Source organism: Pongo abelii, chromosome 13 (genome assembly GCF_028885655.2).
Source record: "Pongo abelii isolate AG06213 chromosome 13, NHGRI_mPonAbe1-v2.0_pri, whole genome shotgun sequence".
NCBI lineage: Eukaryota > Metazoa > Chordata > Mammalia > Primates > Hominidae > Pongo > Pongo abelii.
Window position 1 is genome coordinate 61,256,061 of NC_071998.2, and position 12,531 is coordinate 61,268,591.

The window sequence follows — 12,531 nt, forward strand, 5'->3', positions numbered from 1 at the left end:
GCAAAATTTCATAATCATATAAGAGACTAGTATATCACAAATTGAATTGAAATTGTGGTTATTTCACACATAAACACTAAATATAACAAAATTAATCACTCCCCATACCTGCTGATTAGATTATTTAACATCACAATATTGAGAATTAAAGGAACTGACCATAATAAAAAAAGTTAGTGATGGAATCATGTACAAATTCAGAACAGAAAGACAATGCTATTTGCAGAGAAAATAAATTTGGAGGGATAGAATAGCATGTTTGTAACCTTATAGAAAACAAGTATTCAGTAGTGGGAAGAAATGCATCTAGATAAGCATAAGGTTTTCACAGCTGACACTTCCATTAGATTTTCCTTGTAGAAGGAAAGAAAAATGGCAGGAGAATTGCATAACTCAAAAGCCCTAATGTACCACTATGCTTTTTTCTAATTAACAGTGCTAAGTACAGGGAGGTTGGGGGGAGGGAAATAAAAGCATGAGGAAGATAAATGTTTTTATCATAGTCCAAAATTTTACAGGTAATGCCTTTGGAAAAAAGTAAGATAGCACATTTTTTCTTGTGCACCCCACATGCCCTTCAGCAGAGCATATGCAGCTTCTTAGAATGGGCACTGTTGGGTCCATCCACCCAGAAGTCCTGCCACTGAGATTGGGTTCCCACATGGACAAAGGATGTCCCGGAAAACTGTACAATCTCTGTTCCAAAGCAGTTGTCCATCCTGCATCCCTTCATGGTTTTCTTTACCAGCATTTGCAATAGCAGTAGAGTCTTCCATGAAATTCAATGAGCTGCTCAGAAGATTCCTTCTCTAAGCCTTTAAGATGGAAGCTGCTAGAGCAACATTTAATGTTATTTCTACATGGCATCATCTTCTCTCTAATGCAGCATCAGTACTAAATTCATACTCTTATATACAGGGCTAAAGCACAACTGAACTGTTGATTTGACCTGTCTCGATGGCGTTAACTGTTATAAGCCCCCATGTGTTGAACCATAATTAATCTTGACTCTGCCAATGACTCAGATGTCTATCAGCTGTGCTAAATTCTGGTTGGTCCTCAGTACTTCAGTCTTGCACCTCCCTCCTCTCTCACAAGGGAGGTTTAGGCAAGCATGTGGCACCGAAGGCAGTAATTGCCTAATACTCATGACAGTGCACATTTTACAAGAAGCAACATGAGCCATGGTTGAGGGGCACAAAGAAACTGCATCCTGTTTCAGTAATGGGCAATATCAGATGGAATCATTTCTGGGTGTTCATGCATTGTCCACATGAAAAGGAGCACCCACCCTGCCTCAGAGACCCTGAGGTCCAGGTGGGCCTCTGAATTCTCACACCACAAAGGTAACATTTGCAGTTTTGCCTTTCAGCTAAACAAGAAAAATTCCCAATGTCTAGTCTCAAATATTTTTCTTTTCAAACAAGTAGAAAAGGCTAGTGGCTACCTCTTTGTAACAAAAATGAGCTTAGCAGCATAGACAGCCAGTCTTTTTCTTTGTAAAAAGCCTGTTCGCTAAACTATTCATAGGCCATGATTTTTCTCTAGACACTGAATACTTTCATTGATAATATCTCTTGGCAGAAAGAGGGTAAAATGTTCTTCACTGGACATTTGAAACCAACTTTTCCTACGCTTTAGAGAGCAGAAAAAGGAGAATTTACTTTCCTTCTCTTTTTGTGTTCAACTTTGGCCAACATTCAGAAGGCTCTTTTGTGGGGGAGCATCTGGGAATTTTAGAGTGCTGACCAATACTCCCCGAGAAAAAGTGGGACAAGCTTGACCATGGGTAGAGCATGAGGTCTGCATTTAGAAAAAGTGGTGTGAGTGGGACTCTGTGACCTGGAGAAAGTTACATGATTTCTTTGATCCTCAGTTTTCCTCATCTATAAAATGGAGACAACAGCAATACCTGAAACACAGCATTGTTATCATGATTTTGGGGGTACTATGCTTTGCTCCAAGAAGAGAGACCTGTCCAGGGTTGATTCTGGTACTAAAAGTTCAGATGAAGGCTCAGATGAGGGGACTATGAAATTGCTCTAGGAGACTCAACCTAAATTGGTCTCCCTTTGTGCTGGGGATAATAGGAACCCACAAGCCCTGGCTGGCCACTAACAAGATATATAGGAAGCTTATTTAACATTTTGGAACCTCTTCTATGTCACATGGATAATTCCAGCTACTTTGAAGGGTTGTTGGGATAATCAATCCAGACGATTCAGATAAAGCACCTGGCACATGTAGTAGGCGCTCAATAGGTAATAACAATGGCTAACATTCAGTAAGGGTGCATCATGTGCTTGGTCTTGTGCTAAATATATTAATGCATTGTCTCCCTGGATCCCATAAGGACTCTGCGAGGAAAGTACTACTTTTATATCCATTCTTCCAATGAAGAAATTGAGGCAGAGAGATGCAGCAATACATTCTAAAGCCAGGGTTTGAACTTGAACAGTCTGGCTTCAGAGTTCACACTCTTACCCACTCTGCTAAATTGCCATTAAAACATTAGATGTTATTGATATGAAATACCCTTGTTATGGGCAGTAGTATCTGAGCATGCCCAAGAGTATCCTGGCATTTGGACAGAGTTGGCTCCCAGAGACAGGTCTTGGAACCAGTTCATCCTGCATCTTTCCCCTTATCATTCCCCTCTTCTAGTCCCCACATGCGCAGGAATGAATACTCTGCTATGTCTTCTTCCTTTCTCCTTGGGGTAAAGGATGAAGGTAGGACATTAGGAAGACACCAGAATCTGAGAAATGGCTATACAGCAAAGAAATGTAAGCACAAGACTCCTCACTTAAGAATCTGTGCTGCAAAGACAAATGGATGAGACTTTTCAAGGACACCTTCCTTATTTCTCTTGCTCATGGATCCCATTGTTAGCCTGGAAAGCACTGGAAGTTTTAGTCAGATGATGGGTGGTAAGAATTCCTACATATGGATTGCCAGCTAGTTAGCGTTTCAGTAAAAAAGTAATTTAATTTGTGTGTAGCTTTGCTACTTAATTACCTTCTCAAAGGTGAAACGCTACATCATTGTTGGCAAAAAGATTGAGAATCGTTTCTATATCTTATTATTAGCAGATTAATCATCTCCCTTGCAAAGTCACAGAAAATTGGGAGGAAAACAAAAGAGAAACAGAACATTAAGAAATCTTCCCATCATTCATGATTAAATTGGATTTTTTCGTTGAGTAGAAAAGTATAATACACAATAGAAAGAATGCAGGTATAACACATGAATTAGGAATTCTACAAAATATCATGCATAATTACTATTGTGAGCTTCACTTTATCATGCTTTTATTCAGGTCTTTAGTGTGAACATCATATATTAGATTTTTAAATTTATTTTACTGGAGAGGGCATTTTGACGTTTAATCCTGGTTTGTTTCCTAAACAAATTCCTTTTCTTTGTTTGAAGGTTTTGAACTACTCTATATGAAGCTTTATATTTTGCTTCAACATCCAACTCAGTTATCTCAGAATAGTTATGCTCATTGTTAGAAAGCATGAAATAGTTTTGATGTGCTGTGTTTCTAGCTGACCCTTCAATTCTCCTTTAATACAAAACTTTAACAGACATCATGTCTTAAAATCTTTTCTTTTTAAATATGCTTTGGAAAATCTCATGCACGCTTAGAAAAGATGGCTTCTATGGCCCGCAGAAAACATCTCTGTATATTCTTTTCTAAAGGTAGAATGGTCACATAACCATGACTGAGTTTGCCAAGGGCTGGCTATTTTCTTTCTTGTCTTTCTGCATTATCAGTCATGTGTGATGTGTAATAGGGAAATGTTTTTCAAAGGCTAATAATTAAAAGACATCATATTCAAAACAGAAATGAGGACACTCACATTGAACAAAGTATAATGATTACCCTCAAAGAATAAAGCAACTACTAATTTTGAAAGTTAAATATACAGTCAATAAAGCATCAAAATAACGAAAACAAGTCTGTAAATATTGCTTTAAAAAATTAAGTCATTTCATTTAAGCAGGATTCAATGTTTTTCACAAAGCCTTTGCTACAAATGTTAGTCCCCAAACTACTTTGAATCTTCTTACTATGTCCTCCCTACCAGCTATCAAATCAAGTTCTCCAGGCAGGAAGATTTACAAGCACATACACACACACAGGGTATATTAAACCCATTTCCAAAAAGCCTTGGAAAGTGCTATTGCAATCTCCTCTTCAGCAGGGCAGCTTAACAGAAGGACAACCACTCAGACCAGTATTTGCAAGATTAGGAAAAAGAGTCCACTAACTTTATAGGAACAAATTACAAGAAAAGTTTCACAATGCTGCTCATTGTCACCCTCTCTTGTTTCAAATGTATATCCTGTCTTCATCAGAACAAACATCCCCAACCCAAAGGTACTAAATTCATAAGTTCATTTTGCCCTTTCCCTCCACGCCTCCCTGGGTGTTGATCTTTGGTCTTCCTCTAGGTCCCCAGATCCAATATTGAGAAGTTGAACAAGAGAAAAGTTAGCTGAAATCATTTTACCTGAGCACTGACTCTGGGTGCTGGCAAAAGCAGTCCCCGGAGCAGCTCCTGTTGCTTTCATTTTGCTGCAGCTAGGGCTGGTCATTCCGTTAATAATGCTCTTATGACCGCCCACTGGAAAAAAAAGTCACTTGTTCGGCTCTTCCCCCAAGAGACGTTTCAAGTAAGCAATGAACTTGGGCAGATTAGCCCCTTGGAATGTGCTGCTTCGGGATTAGCCTCACTAAGAATCCCATGGACATTCCCTCCCAGCCCTCGAACACTGCTTGATTTGAACATCTAATCTGACGCCAGAAGAAAAACAAATCCCCGGAGAGATCGGATTTAACTGGCACAGGTCCTAACAGGCTCCCCCCGCCCTCCCTCCCTTTTTCTTTTTCCATTTTCAGAGAGAAAGCTTGTGAAAGTGTGATAAGGTGTTCTGAGTTCTGAAAGTTCAACTTTGGAAAGCAAATCCTTCTAAAGAAACAGTGTATGAATGATCCTAGTGGTTGGAGCACACAAGCGGCATTGTTCCACCATCCCCAAAGAATGGAATGGTAGCATTTCTTTAAAGAGAAACTGCTAAAATCTCTGAATGTTTCAGTAGAATATTTTGGTCCCTGAACATGGGCCTAAGAAGAATGAAGTTGGAGTTTGTCGGGGACCTTCGAGAACTTCTAAAATGTCAATAATAAAACTTCTCTGATCATACTTCTTATCCTGCTGCCCCTCTAGCAACTGCAAATGTATGATTAGAAACCTACAGTCCTGCTTCCTTATCAAAAAGAAGTGAGCTGTGACCATGGTAGCCTATGGATGCAGATAAAAAGTTGTGATGCCCTGATATGTTTATTTGGGGTGGCCCAATGGAGAGATTCCAGCTGGTATTCAGTCACATAGAAAGGGCTCTTTCATATATCATCCAAGAGTGAATATTTCAGATAATAGTATTCTTGACTGGATAAGTGAACAAACTGGGAGATAAAAGAGCTTAAATTTCAAGAAGGCAAAAATACTTTTTAAAAAGTGAATATATGAGCACTTCATCTCCAAAGGACTTTTCTCTTCCCAAACACAGAGATAAGTGCTAAGAGATGGCACTCTTCCCTTTTCTTGCAGATGGTAAATCTGTGAGGGCAATGGGGCTTTGGTTTTCATTTTTCCATAATCCTCTGTTAATGCGCCTAGTACGTGTCATGTGGACACTCAATAAGCATAATACTGGGAACCGAATGACTTATTTCAAACTTGAATTAGGTCCTGAGCCATCTTTTTGGCCCTCTGCTGTTTCCAGGATCAATCTTCTTCAAACTCCTACATTTTCTAGTCTGTACCTTGCAAGGTTTCCCCAGAGAAAGAAACAATAAACTACCTAGTGACTTTCAGCTGGGGAAACATTATGATAAACAAGAACCAAATGAAACATCAGACTTAGTTTTAGCATTAAACACATGATGGAGGAAGTCCCTTTGCCTGTCTTCAGGAGCTGGCTACAGAATAACACTTGGTAACAGCCTTAATGACATATATAACCTTGCTTCTCTGCAGCTGTAACACTCCCAAGCACTTATTCCAAAGGAATCATCAGAGATGTGAGCACACAGAGATGTTCACTGCAGTGTTATTTATAATACAGAAAAAGTGGAAACAAATGAAGTCTATCAACAGGAGATGAATCAAATAAACAGTGTTTCACGCCATTTGGTGATCATAATCAGGTTTCAAAAGACTGCTTCATTACCCAGAGACATAAACATTTTCATGTTGTTATGTGAAAAAAGCAGGCCATAAAACAGTAAGGGCAGAAAAATTATAAATTTTAAATAGATACAGAGGTGATAGGTCGGAAACATTTTTAAGGTGGTAACTATGTAGCTAATTTTTATTCTATTCTGTTTGCTTTTCCAGGTTTTCCAAAGTTTTCTCCTGTAACCATATGTTTATACTCAGAAAACTATATTTTGTATAGTCAGAAAATATTTTTTTCAACTGTGAAGCTTGACCATATGATAATAGGAGGTTATTGCGGATGAGTATCTCAGGAAGAGAGAAAGCAAGGAGAATTAAGTAAAAAGATAGAGGGATCAGTGGGGAAGATTTGGAAAAGAAAGTTTTATAATGTGGAGGGTGAGTTTTCTAGAGAAACAAAGGGAGAAGAGGAGGGAAGTGGGGGAAGAAGGGGGGAGCTGAGTGGGTGGGCAGGGAAACACCTGAAAGATACACCGAGCTAGTAGGCTGTAGTGGGTCTGTGAGACTAAATAAATTGATTGTAGATAATATTCCCAATGTAAGAAATATTTTAACAGTTCAGTTTTTTCACCTTCCTTCTTCACTAGGTACTACTCCAACCCTTCATCTGAATTACTTTAAACACTGAGTTACATGTATATGGAGTCTTTAAATATTGCTTATGTATTTTTTTACCCGATTCTCTCCAGTCTTACTTGTTTTTGTTTTGTTTTCCCTTTATAAAGATAAATAACTATTCAATAGAGAATAGAATAAGAGGAGCCTTCCATGAACTTTAACCAAAAACAAAAATATTGCTGCCAGAACCCTGGGCATTTTGCTTAAGTGAAAAAGGAAGTCCCAGGTGAGCACAGCAACTTTTTCATGTGAGGTTGTAGATTATCTTTAGGAGCCTTTGATTTAAGAAGGTAATTAGCTCCAAAGAGACTTGTAGCTCTAGGCCACACTGTCCACATAGATCTGCGTAAAATCTTGTGCATCACCTGACAATGCAACTCCCAACAGGGTATATTATCAACCTGTTTCAGATGTAGTTTAGAGTGAATGTAATTTGAATACTAACAAGAGAAAACCACAAGGGTAATGCTTACTGCACTTCTCCCTCACTCTTTTCTTTATGCAATGGCAGATACCTTATTCTTCCCATTCATTGTTAAAGAAAAATCACACCTGAAGATAAAATACTAAAAAGTTTCTACTGGTATACAACTCCGTTTTGAAAAAGTGAAATCAGATTTTCTACCATCAGTAACTAGATTTTAACATGGAAAATGCATATTTCATTATTATAAAGATGTCCAAAGCAGTATTTTTCTGGGATGTTCACATTTGATGACCACATCAACTAAAGAGCATGATATAAAGTAGTGGTCAGCAAACGTTTTCTGCTAAGGGCCAGATGGTACATATTTTAGGCTCTTTGAGGGCGATACAGTCTCTGCAGTAATACTCAATTCTTGTTGTAGCATAAGAACTCCCATAAACAACAAGTAAACAAATGAGCATGGTTTTGTTCCAATAAAACAGGTAGTAGGCTGTAACTGGCCCTGGTCAACCCTTGGTATAGAAAAAAGGGGTGTGAGCGGTGAGGTGTCAAGAAAGAAGGAGTAGTAGTGGTCTTAATAGACAGGCTTTCATGGCACCATCACTAGTTTGCCTTTGCTCTTTCTCAAGCATGTCAGGCAAGATCTCCTTGAGAGGACTTTGCTCCTGTTGTTCCTGTACCTGGATAGAACCATCTTCAGATATGCCACAATTCACCCTCTCAACACATCTGGACTGCTCAGAGGTCTTTCTTGACCATCCTATCTAAAAGCACACCGTGTCATTATTTATTCCTTTGCTTCCCCCTATTTTCCTCATAGTCCCTCACATTACCTGCCATTATGCTGTGTCTTTGTAGGTTTGTTTTTTGTCTGTGTCCCCCACTAGAATATAAGTTCCTGAGGGCAGTGATTTTGTAACTGATGACTAGATAAGTGAACAAACTGGGGGAGAAAAGAGCTCAATGATGTTGATCTGATGTTGCCCCAGATGATGTGGCCCCAGCACCTAGAATTGTGGCACATGGTTAGCACACAGAGGACGTAGGCAAATCATCTGATTTCCTTGCACATTAATTCTTCATTGGAAAATGATGGCATCAGGTTGACCAGTGTTTCCTAAAGAAGAATTTCAGGGTGGAACCCAGATGGTACCATCCTAAAAATGCCCAGATAAGCATTTTTCTTTTGATAGTTAGGTTTATATTAATATATAATACACAAGGAATGGCTAAACCTGCAAATTTAACAAATACTAGTGCTTGAAGGTATATTTTTTTCCTTTTTGGAGTTGTGAAAAAATGAGCCCATCAAAATATTTAAAAACTAGAGTAAAAATGATTTTTGGATAAGAGAAAATAATGGTGATGTCACAAAAGTGACCCAAGTTTGAGAAACACAGGACCAAGCACTCTTAAATGTCCCTCAGGCTCCTTGCTTTTATTCCAATGCTTGGAAATAAATCTATTGTGTTCTCTAACATCTAGGGTTGCCATTGACCTACAAAGTTAATGGCAGAGGACCATGACAAAGCCAGCTGCCTCCAGAGAACACTGCCATCAGTGTGTTCTTTCCAAAACAATCAATGGTGCCATCCCCTGATCAATACCGGTCAGTGGCTCTCCATCCCTAGTATGGTCAGCTCAGCATCTAAAGTCTGGCAATGGCTCTGGGAGTATCTTTCTTCAAATTTCTTCATTTCTGTACAAATCTTCGTACACTTTACGCTCCAGCAAACCAAATTATTGATTATTCCCCTCATGAACCATGTTGTTCTAGGCTTCTCAAACTCTGAATATGTTGTCCCTTCATCTGAAATGCTAGGTTCTTCCTTCTCTACGTGATCAATGCCCCTGCATTCTTTAAAACTCTGCATGAAACACTGTGTTCCTTGATGGGCTTAGCTGGCCACTGCCAGAGTGAATCACTATGACCATTGTTCCTCTTCCCTATTTTGGTCACACTTCCATTAGGGGAAGAGTCACACGATATAATATTTATTTTCTTTCCAGCATGTATAATCATCTGTTGCCAGTTTCCACTGCAAATCTACAGTATTCTAGGTCTACTATGGCATAACCAGAGTGTTGTAATTTCACCTAGAACACTTCCCTTCTTCCTTCTCCTATTTTTGTCATTATTTCTAGGGAAGTATCAATTTCTCATCCCTATAATTCACCTTAGGGGAATAATCTCTTTGTGGGCTGAAGTTATTTGTACTAAAATTTACTTTATAGCCTCTAAACTTATACACCTTAACATAATGTTAGGTTAGATTATGTTTTTAATCATCTGATTGGGAAAAGATTCAATAAATTATGATTTACAATGATAAATTAAAATCATGTTTTGTCAGTAGGTCATGCTGGTGTAAATCATACTTAAATATATTCAGAATGTTCATGTAGCATGTCATTCTACACAGGCATTTTTATAAATAATTTTAAAATATACTTCTATTTCTTTGGAAATTTGTTTCTTCATTATGGAGCAATTAATCATTGCTTGGCAATAATACGTTATATTTATAAATTATTCTGCAGTTCCCAGAATGCTATGGCATATAGAATTTCATGTAATCTTAATAACAATGTATGGTAGATATTATAAAATTCCAGGATACAAATAAAAATCTGGGGCTTATAGAGGTTAAGCATCATGCCAAAGTTATATGTCAGCCATAGGCTTAGCCCAGTGGACCCAAAGCCTTCATATATTTAGTGTAGAGTAAAAATGAGGCTATGCTGGTGGGAATTATAACTTCGTTTTCTGTCAAGTAAATGCAGAGTTGCAGCAACATAATGTCATGATTTAAGTCCTTAATTCTGTTTAGCTTTCACAATTCATTCCTTCTGATTTTGTTAGCAGCCAAAGAAATGTGCTGAGTCATAAAATTGGAACATTTTATGTTAGGTAGAAATGTGGAATTTATGTGACAAATAATATCATAGATTCACCAGCTGAATTTTGTTTATCTCTTTGGCCCTGGAAGGATGAAGAGGTAAACCAGAGGTGAGAATTAAAAAAATAGTTGCAAAGTTGCGATAGCATTCGTAGTAGAGTTGTCATGTAAGGATTAACTACTAAAAAAAAAAATCAATCTCTTTCTCTCTGTCTATATGTATGTATACATGTATATTATATATGCACACCATTTTTATTTTTATTTTCTTTATTATCATTCCTAACTACTATTAAGTGTTCTGAGTAGAGATGCTGATTTATTTTAATCAATGGATGATTCCAATTCTGAGGTCAAATTATTTATCCTCACAAGGTACAGACTTAAATCTGACTGTCGGATCTTATTTCTGAATTCTCTATTTTCTGTATCCATTCAAAGCAATAGTAAGGTAGAACCTAAGGGACGCATGACCGATTAGGAGTCTCAAGATATGCATCCTAGCCATGACTTGCTTACAACTAGACATATGACCTTGGAGGAGTGACTTAATCTTGGTGATCTTCAAGGTCAGCCCCAATTCCTAGAGTTAGGATTCTGGGAATCAGCTTTATTGTTAGTCCCTCATTAACGTGTACAAAGTATGTATAGGGGCTTTTTTGAAAATAAGAGATCTTTTTAAATTTTAATTTTTATAAATTCATGCAATCATTTATAACTAAAGAAACAAAAGTGTAGCAGAGCACACAGTTTTGTGTTTACTTAGTGCAGAGTACACAAAGAGATTTGAATTAATAAATAATTCCTGAAATAATTCTCACCAGACTCCAATCATCCTTAAGAATGCCCTGGTTGAACAATTTGGCACATGTGTAAAATTTTAATCTATTTCAATGACACTTCAAATATTATTAAGATGTTATTACAATTAATTAATAACTCTGCCATCGAGAGAATTTCCAAGAGTAGAACTTGGTATTCTTTTGCCTCATGCCCTACTAAATGATAAATCAAACCTTGACGATCATTCAGGTCAGAATATGCAGAGACTGCTCAAGATTTGTAATTTTTTTTGACCTAACAATCAAGAATTATTTAACTGGAGGAACTGATAACAAATCAATCCCATTTGTCATCAGAAGCAACTTATAAGCAGACAGAACCAGCAATATAAGTGTAACGTTATTTCTATAACTCTCTGGAAATGGAAAATTATTAGGTATTAAGTTAACGCAGCATAAATGTATTTCTGGCTGATAGGCATTTTTCTGTCAAGTTACTAAATTGTTAGGTAGAAAATAAATCCATCTGCATAAGTTCAGATTTATGCAGATTTAGATCCTCAACTGCTCCAAATAAAAAGGTAGAAGGGTAAAAGTATCATAAGCTAGTCTTTAATTTGGTTATGTTGTTCTAATGTGACCATTTTAAGGTTATTCAAGGTTATTAGGCTTAGCTTCAAAATATTGTTAATGTCTTTCCTTATGACTAATTACCAAAGCCTATATCTTACTGATTTATTCTTACCTTAGTGTGTTAATATTAAATCTTTTTGGAATATTTTATATCCTAGAAGACACTAATATATATACATATACATACATATACACACACACATATATAGACGTATACATATATAGATGTATATATATAAACTTTAAATATATTAATTTAAATTTGATGCACATAGAAATAATCACAACTCAAAAGTAGGTATAAAGAATTTTAGTAGGATCACTATGCATTATATGTACCCCAAGTCACTACGTAGCCCATAAATATGTAGGATTAGTCGATTTAAAAAATTATAAAAATTAAATAATTAAAATTTTAAAAAAATAAAGTGAGTCTCTGGTAGACATTATAAAAATAATTTTCAAAGATAGCACAAAAACACAGATTTAGTTTCTAATTTGTTTCTGTTCCATTGGATGGAAACATGACTTTTTTTCCTCCTCTCTGTTTTCCCACCATCTCACCCTTACACTCATGTAGAGTTCTAATCTCTGAATATTTGTTGCCAAAATGAATTTCTGATAATAAGATTCTTCTGAGACAAGCTATGCTAATTTTAAAAAGAATATTGTGCTGGCTTTCTAATTGTTCCCCACAACCCATTCTTTACCCAGCAACAAGTTATCATGTTTCCCCTTTAATTAATAGACTTTATTTTTTAGAGCAGTTTTAGGTTTACAAAAAAAGTTGAGAAGAAAGTACAGTCTCATATATTCTCTCCTTCCACCTCTCTCCAAAATTTCCCTTATTATTTAATATCTTGCTTTGGTGTAGTACCTTCCTTATAATTGGAAAATTGATACATTATTATTAACTAAAA

At 36.8% G+C, this 12,531-nt stretch overlaps 1 protein-coding gene across 12 annotated transcripts in view; it reads right to left on the bottom strand.

The window, feature by feature from the left end:
- The window catches only part of TRPM3 (transient receptor potential cation channel subfamily M member 3), a 585,468-nt gene that overhangs the window by 318,858 nt on the left and 254,079 nt on the right, over positions 1-12,531 (bottom strand). The window contains exon 1 of one of the 12 annotated variants that reach the window (XM_024252062.3): positions 4,521-4,792. The exons of the other annotated variants lie outside the window; for them this stretch is intronic. The gene's annotated coding sequence lies outside the window, so the exon portion shown is untranslated. Of the gene's footprint in view, positions 1-4,520; positions 4,793-12,531 lie in introns of those variants that run through there. 12 annotated transcript variants of the gene reach the window in all.